A 13116-nucleotide genomic window follows, 5' to 3' on the forward strand; every position below is an offset into this window, starting at 1 on the left:
ACATAATTAGTCTTTTAATTATTTCTTAATTACATAATTGATCTTTTAATTATTTATTTTTTTCTTAATTACATTATTGTTCAATATTATCATGTGTTCTTTATTGAAAAAATTCTCTAAAAAAGTTACTAAAGTGGCAAAATCATCAGGAGGTTCTAGCTCGAAAAGAAAGGACAATTCAACTCCGTCGGTATCAACAACACCTTCAGTTTAATCACGAACCAAATTATCCAGAAGGGTACGACCAAGAATTACACGATTATGCAGAAGAAGTGGAAAGAGAAATACAAATTGAAGAAGAAGAAGAAGAAGAAGAAGAAGAAGAGGAACCAACGACCCCTATTGTGATACTTAGATCTCGACTGTCATCAACGAGATCACATGAAGTACAACAACAAAGACAAGCTCGTGAAGTCGTGGTAAACGAGTCAATTTCCAAAGAGATCGGTTAGTTTTAAAATTTTATTCTTCAAGTTGATTAAATTTTAAATTATTATTTATTTATATATTGTGGTATTTGAGTTTGTAATTATATTTAAACTTAGATGAAGATGAACTAGTAAGATAACCTTTTTCCGGTAAAGCCACCTCCTAATGGTAGAGCTATTTCACATGTGTGGTCGTTTTTTACAAAACTCCCAACTGACAATCTGGATGTTTTTTATTCATTTGTCAAATTTGTGAAAGTCAAGGGGTAAAGCCCTTAGTTTCATAAAATTTCAGCAGAGGTAAATACTTAAAGTTTTTGTACATGATATTTATATTTTGTAAATCAAGAATGTAATAAAATTTAAGTTATTGTGTTTTGTGAATACGTGTAAGGTGGTGGTACACGATCTTTCAACAAACATTTGGCAAAGAACCATGGAATCACAAAAGAAACTCATGCAGCAAGCGGCATCGAGACCACAAATGGAAGCTGACAGTGGAAAATGGACATCCCCGGCAGAGGTATGCCTTTTAGATATTATCGTAATGAAGTGATTGATGAATTTTCTAAATATGTAATTTGTGATGAGTTTCCATTTAACCATGGTGAAACTAAGGCATGCGAGTATTAGACTAGAAAAACTTTGTAACCACAATATAGAGTAATCCCAAGGAACACTCTTAAACGACGCACAATAAAATCATATGAATCAAAGCGCTATGAATTAGTAGAAATGTTTAAATCTTTTAATGGTAGGGTTAGCATAACAACTGATATTTGGTTTGCTCCCCCACATTCAGAACCTTATATGCGTGTAACAACACATTGGATAGATCATAATTGGTTTATTCAAAAAAGAATAATTGCTTTTGATTTAATGCCTAAAAGAAATACGGATGATAAAATGTGGTGAATAACCTTATTTGGTTTGTTTTCTCTTTTGTGAGATTGGGATTTGTACTTTAATTAAGGGAACTTGTAAGACGTTCTTCAAGGTGAAGATTGTGGTAATAGAAGATAGAGAGATCTTCTAAGTTGTCTTAAAGTTCATTTATAAAAGGCGTTGAATCTTACGGGTTGGAAGAGAACCCATTGGCGGGGAATAGGCTATTAATCGATGAACCTCGTTTACAAATCCCTTGTTCTTGTTTAAGTTTATTTGCGCACATATTTCTCAGATCTATCATTTGACCTAAAAAGTTCTAGAAAATTGTTTTGAAAGGTCTATCAAGCTCATGAGCTTACATTCCAGAAAAATTTTTAAACGGGCATACTCTATTCACCCCCTTCTAGAGAGTATTCGATCTCCTATTAATCTTCACTCTTTGTTCCTTGATGTTTCTAGAATTGTTTAAAACAAAACTGAAAATTCGATATTCACCCAACTTTGTAATTGAACTTGATTTGACTAGACTTAAAATTGGATTTACAATTACATAAACATTAATGTGGACACAAGACCCGATTTTAAATCGACACGAAACACCTGACTTTAAATCAACCAAATTATTCGAATGAACACCATGTTCCCATACCTAATGTTCACTAGAAAATAAGAATAATTAAATATTTTAAATGGGAAAGTTAATTAAATAATGTAAATATAAAAAAATCAACATAAATTTAATAAAATAATATAGAAATCACAATTATTAAAAAGTTCTAAATGAAATTTTTTGAAACATTGAGTATCATAAGTAATATAAAATTGTTAATATAAATTTAGTAGAAGCTATGTGGATCCATAGATAATAGTTAAATACTCCCTCCGAACCATTTTAGTTGTTCCATTTTCTTATTTGGCAAAGTCAATTTAGTTGTCACATTTCTATTTTTGTCAATCTTTTTTTACCTAAATATCTTTAGTTCACACAAGTAATTACGAATATACTCCCATATACCTTACTTACCCAACTACCCTTCACTACTTACCTTTCACTACTTACCCTTTACTACTTACCCTTTTTAATGGACCCCACACCATCCTTAATAACCGTGCCCAAGCAATTGGGACAACTAATAAATTGGTTCATAGGGAGTATTAAAATTGGGAACAACAAAGTTACTTGCTCCTATCATTGTTGAATTCCAATCTGCTTTTGTTATGGAGAGACAAATACTTGATAAGGGTATGATTGCAAATGAATCAATACAGACATGCAATGGTTAAGAAAAAGAAGAAACGTGGTGCACTTTTGAAATTTGATTTCCAAAAGGTGTATTACTGAAATAATTGCAATGATCGATACGACGCTAAGAACTTTGATGAATGATAATAAAAACAATGAACTAAACAAATGTTTGATAATGTAAAACTAGCAAAAAAGGACACAAAGATTTAAGGAGGTTCACCAATGATGGCTACGTCCTCCGTGTGTGTAGTTTCTCGTTTCTATTATATCAAAGGTGTATAAAACACTCTTACAAATGAAATATTACAATTGATTAAGAGATAAAATCAAAAGACTATGTCTTTAGTGTTTGTGTTTGATGTGTTTTATGTGTGAATGAGAGCTCTCTATTTATAGGAGAGATTACACTAAGTAACATTAAGTACATTAAAGCTATGAATAAATGATAATGAAACAACTTCAAGTACTTAAAGAGTCAAAAATAACATCCTAGGAGTATCAGAGACTTCGTTCGACCAAAATAAGGGCTCGCTCGGTCGAGCGGGCTACATGAAGTTTCTGGTTGCATTTTGTCATTTTGTCTGCTTGCTCGAGCCACCCTAAAGCTCGCTCGGTCGAGCGAGTTGGTTGAGTGGCACTTCAGAGAACTTCTGACAACATTGCTCTACTTGTATAGTACAACATCTTGAATTAAACCCTTGTACTTCTCCATTAAGTCCCATAACTCCCATGAATAACTCACACTTTATTACCTCATTAATCCATACTTTTAATCACCATCATAAACCATAATCATCAAGACTCAAGTTAATACACCACATTAACACACTCAAGGGATTCCATCCCAAGAGTCACACATGAATGCACACATCAATTGTGCACTTAAGTCACACCGTTCGTGATACCATTCATAACAATCTCCACCTTGACTTGAGTTCACCCAAGTCAAAGCATTCATCAATCCACTTCATCTTATAAGAATATAAACAAAAAAACATACACACCTCTAATGCCCCAAAGGGCATTACTTCAAACAAGGAGCTAAACCAACCAAGTCAACACATAAAATCAAACTTGGTTGTAGGCAATGACTTTGTCATCATATCGGCCAGGTTTTCTCAAGTATTAGTTTTCTTCAAAATCACCCTTTTGTGCTTAACTTCATCCCGGATGAAATTATACTTAATATCAATGTGTTTGGACCTTCTATGAAATGTATTTTGATTTCTAGCCAAGTGAATTGTACTTTGACTATCACAATGCACACTTATCGAACACACCTTATTACACATTTCACCAACAAGACGTCTGAGCGACTTTGCCTCTTTGAATGACTCGGCAACGGCTATGTACTCCACTTCGATTGTTGAAAGAGAAACCTCATCTTGTAAAGATGATTTCCAACTTACCGTCGAACCACCCAATGTGAACGCGAACCCACTTTTGGACTTTCTATTATCAATATCACCTCCATAGTCCGAGTCACAAAACCCGGTTAGCTTGCTTGAATCCTTCCTATACATGAGACAAACATTAGAAGTACTTTTCAAATACCTCAATAACCACTTAAGTGCCTCCCAATGTCCCTTCCTCGGATTTGACATATATCTACTTACCAAACTCACCGCATGAGCTATGTCGGGTCTAGAACATACCATAGCATAAATCAAGCTACCAACGACACTATTGTACGGAATTCTAGCTAAACATTTGCTCTTCTTCCGCCTTTTTTTGTGGACACAACCTCCTTGACAACTTGAAATGAGAGGCAAGAGGAGTATACACACCTTTAGCATCATCCATGGAGAAATGTTGCACAACTTTCTCAATGTACTTCCTTTGACTAAGGTATAAAACACCCTTAGCCCGGTCTCTCAAAATCTCCATTCCAGGAATCATCTTGGCTTCACCAAGATCCTTCATATCACATTCACTTGAAAGCAACACTTTCAAGTTCTCCACCTCAAACAAAGAACTACAAGCTACTAGCATATCATCAACATATAAAAGCAAATACAACAAAGAACCATCTTTATGTTTCTTAAGATAAACACAACTATCATAAGAACTTCAAATTTAATCATGTGAAATCATAAGAGAACCGAACCTCTAGTACCATTGCCTTGGCGATTGATTCAACCCATACAACGACCTTTTCAATCTACACTCATGACTTTCCTTACCCGCGACCTCAAAACCTTCCAGTTGCTTCATAAAAATTTCTTCTTCAAGCTCACCGTGAAGAAACACTGTTTTCACATCCAATTAATGCAACTCCAAGTCTTCCATCGCCACCAAAGCAAGTGCTCTTATAGAAGAGTGCTTCACTACCGGTGAGAATACCTCATGAAAATCAACACCCTCAATTTGAGAGTATACCTTTGAAACTACCCTTGCTTTGTAGATAGGAGGAACATCACTAGAAGGACCCTCCTTCCTCTTGAATATCCACAACACCCAACAATCTTGTTTTTCTCTAGTGCTTCAACGGTATCCCAGGTTTCATTCTTTGCAAGTGATTTCATCTCTTGCTTCATTGCTATCAACCATTTGGTCGAGTCATTTGGGGCCATAGCCTCCTTGTACGTACTTGGTCATGTAACCCTTCGACTTCACTAGCAATGTTGAGAGCATATGCAACATAATCACGCTCTTCAATATACCTCCTTGGAGCCACGATCTTCCTTCTTTGCCTAGTTGTCGACAAAGAAGGAGACCTTTGTTGAACATCATCATCATCAATTTTTTCTTCATCAATATTAGGAGGTTGAACCTCCGCTTATGCATCAATAGGAATACTAATAACATTATCAATGGGCTTTTCTACACTATAGACTAACATGCTATTTTCATCAAACACAACATCTCTAGAACAATAGTGAAGAACTTTATTATCAACAAATTCAAGACAATTATCGGTTCTTAAGGTCTTGATACTCCTACTGGTCTTTTTCTCAATCATTTTCTTCCATTCTAAGAAAACATCAAATACTTCATTTTTGTGTTTAATGAAGTAACACCAAACTTTCCTTGAGAAATCATGTATGAAGGTCAACAAATAATTACAACCACTAAGGGAGGACTTTCTTGAAGGCCTCCACAATTCGGAATGAATATAGTCTAGAATTCCTTAGTGTTGTGTATGGAGGGTTTAAAACTAACCCTTTTGTGTTTCCCATAAACACAATGTTCGCAAAACCCAAGGTTTCCGAACTTTTTGCCATCAAATAAACCTTGTTTAGAAAGTTCAAACATACCTCTTTTTCCCATGTGACCAAGTCTCAAGTGCCAAAGCTTTGTATCTTGATCAGACATTGTTTTTGTGGAAATGTTTGCCGAGCCTAGGATAGTCGATCCTTCAAGAGCATACAAACTCCCATTTAACTTTTCCTTCATCACCACAAGTGGTCCTCTAGCAACCTTCATTACTCCACCTTCATAAGTGATTCTACACCCGATTTTATCAAGAGTACCCAAAAATATGAGCTTGTTTTTCAAACCGGAACATACCCTACATCAGTCAAGGTCCTCACTATCCCATCAAACATTTTCATCTTTACGCTCTCAACACCAACCACCTTGCATGTTGTGTTGTTCCCCATGGTTACGTTTCCCCCATCAACACTTTCAAATGTTTGGAAGAAAGTTTTGATTGGAGTCATGTGGAATATGCACCCTGAGTCAAGAATCCACTCTTCATTATCTTTGTACCCATGTGTGGCAACTAATACACCAGCATCATCACTATCATTCACGTAACTAGCATCGGCATTGCTACTTCCGTCCCTAACCCCATCTTCATTTTTATTTTTTAATTTCCAACAATCCTTCTTGATGTGGCCTTTAAGCTTGCAATAGTTGCAAGTCTTATTTTTGTTAGACCCTAGTGACTTTGACCTCCCTTTACCCTTGTTTTCACTCCCACTAGTGGAACCTTTCTCTTGTGTCCTCCCTCTTACAAACAACCCATCACTCGTACTACGTTGTGATTTTTGTGATAACTGTGAATCAATAAGATCCCTTTGCGTCAAGACATTTTTCACATCATCACTCCTCAAGTTATCTCTACCATAAAGTAGAGTGTCTCTAAAATTTTTGTAAGAAGGTGGTAGAGAACATAAGAGGTAAATAGCCAAGTCTTCATCATTAAGCTTGACATCTATATTTTGTAAATCCATAACAATGGAATAAAATTCATCTAAGTGAGGTTTTAAAGGTTCACCTTCCTCCAAGCGAAGATCGTAGAGTCTACTTTTCAAAAGTAGCTTATTGGTAACACTCTTGGCCATATAGAGTGATTTCAATTTCTTCCATATCCCCTTGGTTGTAGTTTCTTTAACAACCTCTCTTAGCACTTCATTGGAAAGACATAATTGAATTTCCGACAGTGTCTTTGAATCAAACTCTTCCCATTTTGCCGCGGTCATTCCTTCCGACATCTTTTCTACACCATGAATGGCCTTTTGCACAGCATTTTGGATTAAAATGGGACTCATTTTGACTTGCCATAAGCCAAAATTCACACTTCTATAAAACTTCTCTATGTCAAGCTTTATTGTAGACATGTTTCACCAACAACGACTTCTCAAGACACTGTAATAACAACTTGGCTCTAATAACAATTGAAATAATTGCCAAGATCGATACGACGCTAAGAAATTTGATGAACGATAATAAAAAAATGAACTAAACAAATGTTTGATAATGTAAAACTAGCAAAAAAGGATACAAAGATTTAAGGAGGTTCACCCAATGATGGCTATGTCCTCCGTGGGTGTAGTTTCTCGTTTATATTATATCAAAAGTGTATAAAACACTCTTACAAATGAAGTATTACAATTGAGTAAGAGATAAAATCAAAAGGCTATGTGTTTAGGGGTTGTGTTTGATGTGTGAATGAGAGCACTCTATTTATAGGAGAGATCACGCTAAATAACATTAAGTACATTAAAGCTATGAATAAATGATAATGAAACAGCCCCAAGTACTTGAAGAGTCAAAAACAGCATCCTAGGAGTATCAGAAACGTCGCTCGACCAAAATAGGGGCTCGCTCGGTCGAGCGGGCTACAGGAAGTTTCTGGTTGCATTCTGTCTGCTCGCTCGACCCACCCTGAAGCTCGCTTGGTCTCGGTCAAGCGGCACTTCAGAGAGCTTCTGACAACATTGCTCGACTTGCATAGTACAACATCTTAAATTAAACCCTTGCTCTTCTCCATTAAGTCCCATAACTCCCATGAATAACTCACACTTCATTACCTCATTAATCCATACTTTTAATTACCATCATAAACTACAATCATCAAGACTCAACTTAATACACCCACATTAACACACTCATCCATCCGAAGAGTCACACATGAATGCACACATCAATTGTGCACTCAAGTCACACAATTCATGATACCATTCATAACAATTACTATGTTAAATGGTGCTTCTTAGAAATTGTAATGAATAAAATGGTGTTTAGGAAAAAATGAATAACATAGGATTATGGCTTATATTAAGAGGACAGAAACAAGGAGACCCATTGTCCTCGTACCACTTCATGCTAGTAAGTTAAATACTAGTAAGCATGTTTAAAAGTTTGACACATTTGGTTTGATAAAACCAATATATAAAAAGTTAAAGGAAAATGACACTCTCAGTAACCTGCACAAGGCAGGGTCTGGGTGGGGTGTTTTTCTTTTTTCTAAAAGACGCGGACAAATAATATTCGTTTCCCCAAGGAGGGAGTAAAAAGAGATGCGTGCAGTCAAGAAATCCCCAACTAATACCTGCGCCAAGTAGAAGTTGAACCCCAAACTTTTTGCTCCACATGTAGATGCTGTATCCATTGAGCCACAAAGGCTTTTGGTTACACTAATTTTCGTTTCCATGAACTGTAATATAGTCTTGAATTACTTTAGATACCCGAATGTCTTTGAAATCAATTAACAATGGATTACGTTTGGGAATAATTATTCATACTAAATTTTAGGTTTCAATCATAAGATCGTAAATAAAAAATTTGAGAATGACAACGTAACAATTTTAACTGACTTTAATACAATGGTAGATACAAATCCAAATTTGGTTTTTATTAATTTGTCAAACAATAAATTTAAGTCAATTTTAAATTTCCAATTAAAATCATCATTCCCAAAAATAGTATTAAATTTTTCGAAATCAGTAACTTAGAAATAAATGATGATATGTGAACCGAGGAGATTGCTAGATGCACAGGGAGTAAGAGAAAAAGTTTCTTATACCATGTGTTAACACATCGTGCAAATATAAACAGATGTGAAGTTTGTGAACAAAAATAAAATCAAAAATATACTGGCACAATAAACGCAAGAATTTTATTAAAATAAAGTATGTTTAAAATACCAAGGCTATTGCAATGAAAATAATTACCATCCATAGAATCTCATACTATAGTTAAATGGTGGTGAAATTAATATATAAAACAAAACTATTTATGCACTTGGTTTCGATAAAATGATTATATGATTGAATTTCTGTGAAATGACCATATAAAACTAATTTTAAATTAGGTTTCAAAAAATAATATTTCATTAATTAAAAATTGGTTATAAGATTTTAATTAAATATTTAAACTTGAAAACCATTTAAAATACTTTTTAAAACTTTGTAGTAAATCTATATTATTTTTATTAGATTTAAATTCTCTTAAAACATTTTTATTTAGTTCACAACTTAAATGTTTATATAAATTAAAAATTTATAAGTCATAAATTTAATAGTTATATTAGCATAACATAAGAATTATATTAAGTATCTCTAGTTATTAACAGGTAACTTTGAAATCAAAAGAAGAAGGATAGGGCGTCTAATTCATTAATTGTTAGGGTTCTTAATGAAATGGGAGGGAAAAATGAATATGGTAGGGTTGGTTAATTAAAATAAATGAGTATAATAACGATTAAGTGGATTGGTTTGTTGGGGTTGTTGAAAAGATATTGTAATATGTTAATTGTAGTGAAGGTAATATGATAATTAACATAATGCGTAAATAGAAATTAGACTAATAGGCTGATTTGATCTTTTTTAGATAAGAGACTAATTGGAAGGATAGGAGGAACAGTAATAATAATAATAATAATAATAATAATAATAATAATAATAATAATAATATTATTATTATTATTATTATTATTATTATTAAAATTTATTTCTGGCATTGAAAACATTTTACAAAAAAAGTCTCGTATTATTTTTTCAACCGATGGTAAAGTTTTATTATACAAAATATAAGAATTTATACACTTGATTTTCGATAAAATGAATAGATAAATAATTCTCGGTAAAAGTATTTTTTAAAATAATTTTTAATTGGTTTTCGGTAAAATCACTATATAATTAATTAAAAATAGGTTGTAAGATTTTAATTTGATATTTAAATTTGAAATTCATCTAGAATAGTTTTTGAGATCTTATAGAAATTTTATATTATTTTTGTTGGTCTTAAATAATGTTAAAACATTTTTATTTAGTTTAAAATTAAGATTTGTGTATTAATTAAAAAAATTCATCAATATATATCGTAATCAATGAACTTATAACAATTAGAATTATAGAACAAAAGGGACAGACGACGACATAGCACAACAATAACAAATCTACTTATTTGTCTAAACACTTCTATTTACTCATGGTTTCTCTTTTGAACTACTAAACCCTCGAAATATAGTCAAAAGTAGTTGAAGGTTAATAGGAGGTTGAATACTCTCTGGGGGGGTGAATAGAGAGTTTGGGCTATTTAAAATATTTATTGAAACTTGTCTCAAGAGTTTGAGTCTGTCAAAAATGTTTTCTGGAACAGTTTTGAGTCAATTCGTAAACAATAACGTATGTGCGGAAAATAAACTTTAAAGTATAACACATGATATGTTAACGAGATTCGGTTCTAACCAACCTACTCCCCGCCTATGGGTTCTCTTTCAACCCGTAGGATTTCAACGCCTTTTATTAATCCGACTTTAATACAAACAAGAAGATCTCACTATCTCCTCACACCACGTTCTTCCCCTTGAAGAACCGTATTACAAGTCCCTTTAATAAAAGCAAATCCCAAATCTCACAATAGAGATTCACAAGTTGAACACTTTGAAAAGTATTCTTGGTTAGGCGTATTAAACTTAATCTAACTCTTTTTGAACTCTTAAGCTTATTACAAATGTAAGAGTTAGATGAACTAAGAATTACAACTCTTTAAACACTTAGAGAATTTCTAAAGAAAGAAAGTTATAAGAAGAGGTGCATAGAGATGTATATTAATTCTGAAATGAAGCCTCATATATATAGTGTTACGCCTCAACACATTTTGAAAAACCAGAAGGCTCCTTTCCGTTATTTTCTGTTGACTTGGTCATTCTGTGCCTGTCCTCAAGATCTTGAGCTTAATCTTCAAACTGACGTGTATTGACAGCTAAAATAATTTCGTCATTGTCCTTGTAATTTGTCTTTAATATCCATGCTATGCTGCCACGTTAGTACTTATACAAGATAATGAAAAATAAACACAAACCAGATTTATCAACGTTTAAATAATCATTAAAAATAATTCCTATTTTTAGTATTAATTCAAATAGTCATTTTCTATTTTTAGTGTTAATTCAAATATCATCTTATTAATAGAAAACTCTATAATTTGCATAACAACTAATTTAACATCAAATATAGCCGTGTACTATAATTAGCAAAACATGTGTACCTCGTACTATATTTAATCATCAAATTAATTTAAGCACATATTTAAAAATTCAAGTTTAAATATAAAACATTTGAACATTTAATAACAAAACGTGCAATGAAATGTTCAAACTTAATTTCAAATAATATCAAAGTTAATTTTAATGAACCTTGACCTACTAAAATATTTCAAATATAATTACGAAATTAACCTGATTATAAACGTAATTATCTTCAAGATTTTGAAACGTATTTCAAGACTTATAAAATCAACTTTAAGATAAACTTAAGTTCTTTAAGCATATTCCAACATCTTCGAACTTAAATATATATTACTTATCAAATGTATATCAAATATGATTTTAGACTTACTTAAACAACTAAATGTAATTACTTAATTTATTTGTTTAATCAATATATGTTTTGAATTATCATCATTTAAGAGAATTGAGTCTTCAAATTCCCCTTATCATTATTTAAGAGAGTTGAGTCTTCAGTAGTGGATCTTTTCTCTATTCATGGCATAGTGACAGAGCCAAGGGCGTTATCGGCCATCCTGCGCCCATGGCAAATTATGAGCTCATACCCCCTCCAGCTAACCTTCTCGGGTCCTACCTTCGGGAAAACTAACAAACTGAGGTACCAATCCAGTGAAGAGGCCACCATATTGGGGTTTGAAAGGACAACATAGTAACACCTCGGTCAAGGGGCGATATAAGCCACCAGGCGCCCAATGACAAAAGTATGCTGATACCCCCCTTACGGAGATCCCGTCGGATCTCACTTAAGGGACTACTAAATCCACCGGACATAATCCAGTTGAGTCACACCAACAAATCATAATCAAGACTGAATAACTAGGGAAGCACTTCGATACCATACACAATCATAGTGCGTTCTCTACAATTTAGGAATTTGTTCTCATAGTCTCCTAATGCGTTCATTCTACTTGCCTATACCGCTATTATCACTATTCGATAGCATAGTTTACTTTCTGGCGCTCTATGATTCTAATACGATGCATATAATCATGAAATATTGATAATACCTTGAAACGATGAATATGATAATTAATTACTGTGTGTACGTACCTGTAAGCGTCACTGCACGATAAAAAGTCACAAAATCACCCAACTAAGGTTCTACTTTCTTCTTTTGAAATGGGCACCTATATAAGTTATGAGTATAACTAATAGGTCCACTTATCTAGTTTGTCATACCAACTAAATGTCAAAGTTACCACTATCATTCATATAAGATAAGTTTCCAATTACTTTAGCATACACATATCGCATTGTCTACAAGTCGCAATCACTAACTCAACAATAACTTAAGTCTTTTCATCAATGCAAAAAAATAAAATAATATAAAAAGGATAATGTGAATTGTTCCTGTACATCAACTAAATTTGAGTCATAACGATTTACATTACCATTATATAAAATAACGCGTTACACTTAAATCTTACAGTGTTAATATAGCACTAATGTGATAATAATGACAATTCTTAAGGTTATCGAGTTGCAACATCATTTATTACATTCTCCAAAGTTAGAAAGAACTATAATGAAGCACCATAACAAGTAAATTTAGCAACTCTCAACTATAAAATGACATTATGCTCATAGCTTTACTAAAACTATTTATTTACAACTTCAATAACCTAACAAGGGTACTTGTAATTAACACTAACAATTTCTTTTACTTCAACAAGATCAATTAGAATTACAATGCCTAACAAAACTCTCACATTCAACAAAAATAGATTTGTTCTAGTAGTACAACACCATCAAAAATAGCACCCAACTATTAATTTCATTCATATTTCAAAAACCTAATTTATAAGTACATTCAA

Source organism: Amaranthus tricolor, chromosome 14 (genome assembly GCF_026212465.1).
Source record: "Amaranthus tricolor cultivar Red isolate AtriRed21 chromosome 14, ASM2621246v1, whole genome shotgun sequence".
Classification (NCBI taxonomy): Eukaryota; Viridiplantae; Streptophyta; class Magnoliopsida; order Caryophyllales; family Amaranthaceae; genus Amaranthus; species Amaranthus tricolor.